The sequence below is a fragment of the Salvelinus sp. IW2-2015 genome, linkage group LG6.2 (assembly GCF_002910315.2).
Source record: "Salvelinus sp. IW2-2015 linkage group LG6.2, ASM291031v2, whole genome shotgun sequence".
In the NCBI taxonomy this organism is placed as follows: domain Eukaryota; kingdom Metazoa; phylum Chordata; class Actinopteri; order Salmoniformes; family Salmonidae; genus Salvelinus; species Salvelinus sp. IW2-2015.
Window position 1 is genome coordinate 5,391,190 of NC_036846.1, and position 2,593 is coordinate 5,393,782.

At 44.3% G+C, this 2,593-nt stretch overlaps 1 protein-coding gene across 1 annotated transcript in view; it reads right to left on the reverse strand.

The window, feature by feature from the left end:
• Window positions 1–2,593, reverse strand: part of LOC111965499 (neuronal acetylcholine receptor subunit alpha-7) — a 57,273-nt gene that overhangs the window by 53,731 nt on the left and 949 nt on the right. The gene's annotated exons all lie outside the window — the stretch shown is intronic.

Here is a 2,593-nt window from a genome sequence, read left to right on the forward strand (position 1 = left end):
AGAAAGGCCTGCTCGCTGAAGTGTTTCAGGGAGCGTTTGACAGTGATGAGTGGAGGTCGTTTGACCGCTGACCCATTACGGATGCAGGCAATGAGGCAGTGATCGCTGAGATCTTGGTTGAAAACAGCAGAGGTGTATTTAGAGGGCAAGTTGGTTAGGATGATATCTATGAGGGTGCCCGTGTTTACGGCTTTGGGGTGGTACCTGGTAGGTTCATTGATCATTTGTGTGAGATTGAGGTTATCAAGCTTAGATTGTAGGATGGCTGGGGTGTTAAGCATGTTCCAGTTTAGGTCGCCTAGCAGCACGAGCTCTGAAGATAGATGGGGGGCAATCAGATCACATATGGTGTCCAGAGCACAGCTGGGAGCAGAGGGTGGTCTATAGCAGGCGCCAACGGTGAGAGACTTGTTTTTAGAGAGGTGGATTTTTAAAAGTAAAAGTTCAAATTGCTTGGGTACAGACCTYGATAGTAGGACAGAACTCTGCAAGCTATCTTCGCAGTAGATTGCAACACCGCCCCCTTTGGCTGTTCTATCTTGCCTGAAAATGGTGTAGTTAGGAATGGAGATTTCAGAATTTTTGGTGGTCTTCCTAAGCCAGGATTCAGACACGGCTAGAACATCCGAGTTGGCAGAGTGTGCTAAAACAGTGAATAAAACAAACTTAGGGAGGAGGCTTCTAATGTTAACATGCATGAAACCAAGGCTATTACGGTTACAGAAGTCATCAAAAGAGAGCGCCTGGAGAATAGGAGTGGAGCTAGGCACTGCAGGGCATGGATTCACCTCTACATCACCAGKGGAACAGAGGAGGAGTAGGATAAGGGTAGTTAACTGTAAGGTTGCAAGATTGAATCCCCCGAGCTGACAAGGTAAAAATCTGTCGTTCTGCCCCTGAACGAGGCAGTTAACCCACCACCGTTCCTAGGCCGTCATTGAAAATAAGAATGTGTTCTTAACTGACTTGCCTAGTTAAATAAAGATTAAATAAAGGTGTAAAAAAAAAAAAAGAACGGCCAAAAATACCGATTTCCCATTGTTAGGAAAACTTGAAATCGGCCCTAATTAATCGGCCATTCCGATTAATCGGTCGACCTCTACCTTCTACAGTCCATGCCCCGACGAATTGAAGCTGTTCTGAGGGGAAAAGTGAGGATATAACTCAATATTTGGAAGGTGTTCTTAGTGTTTTGTACACTCAGTGTATGTTCTCCCTCATAGAGTTGTAGAGTAGTGCACATACAGTACCTTATGTACATGGATGTATACCATGCCATGGAAAGGTAACTGCTACCATGCTGCTACTGGACGGAACTGTATGTCTTCCTCCTGTAGATGCCCATCACATGTATAAGCATAATTTAGTTGAAGACACAAAAATACCCAAATCAATAATGCACAGGATGAAGCAGGAGAGTTTGAATTGACATAAACTAGAGATTAAAGAAAGTGGGAGGCTAGAAAGTCTCTCATGAGTTACTGCTGACCATGGGGGAAAGAGAGAGGGAAGAGAAGGGGAAGAGTGAGGTGTTGCATTGGAATCAGAAAGATCTCATTTATGGACAGATGCCATGCAACTCTTCATACCGTATCGAGAGAGGTTCTGGAACAAAGGTTAGAGGGAAACAATAAAACCAGAATTTCATTGGAAAAAGTMAAGATGTCTTTATTGCGCCACAGTTACTCTTACTCTTCAGATGCATCTCATAGAATTTTTTTTTAAAGTATTGTAAACTAAGATTGATTGAAAGTAGATCTGTGGTGCTGAAAGACATTATTGAAAGTTGATGTGTAAATGATTTGATCACCAACACTTGCCTGTATGCGTTACATGGCCTCATGCACAAGCGTGCTAGTCTGGCTGACACCTAACTTGAAGTCTTCCTGACTTCAGAGTCTGGAAAGGCTCCATGATGTTTTAGGCAAGATGCGCAGATAATGAAGGAGGCTGTGCTTTATTACCGATTGGTTTACCTCTGTGTCTTTCTCACTCAAACACTCACATGGACAGCCACACACACAGCCCCCGAGTACCACCCCCTTCCAATACAAGTGTAGGATTTTCAAATGAGTGGTCTAAAAAAATAACATTTGAGAGAACCAAGCTCAAGCCAACTTATGTGTGAATACTGCACTTACAACAGGGCCCTGTCCAGAACGGTTTGTCACAGCTCTCCACCTGAGTCGCGTCAGTCAGGCTACAACAGTGCCCCATCAGACTGGGAATAAGGAATTTAATGGCTAGAAAAAGATAGTCTGCTTCAACTATCAATCAAATGGTTATAAAGACCAGTCTGTCTATCAGACATTGGCAATCATAGGACAAGTCTGCCTGAGACCAAAGCCCTGTCTGACCAAAGCACTGTCTCTCCCTCCATCCATCCCTGGCCAGTGATGTGAGTGGAGTAGGTAGTTGAGGACAGGGAGAGTGTCTGTGTGCTGGACACACACAAAGAGACAGAGAAACAATGCACAGAGACAGTAACACGCAACACACTGGAGAGATGCCTCTATGCCAATAAACCTCTGTAAACCCTGTGCTGTGCTGCGTCACAGTATATAAAGTAGACCCAGATGTCAGGGATGATTGG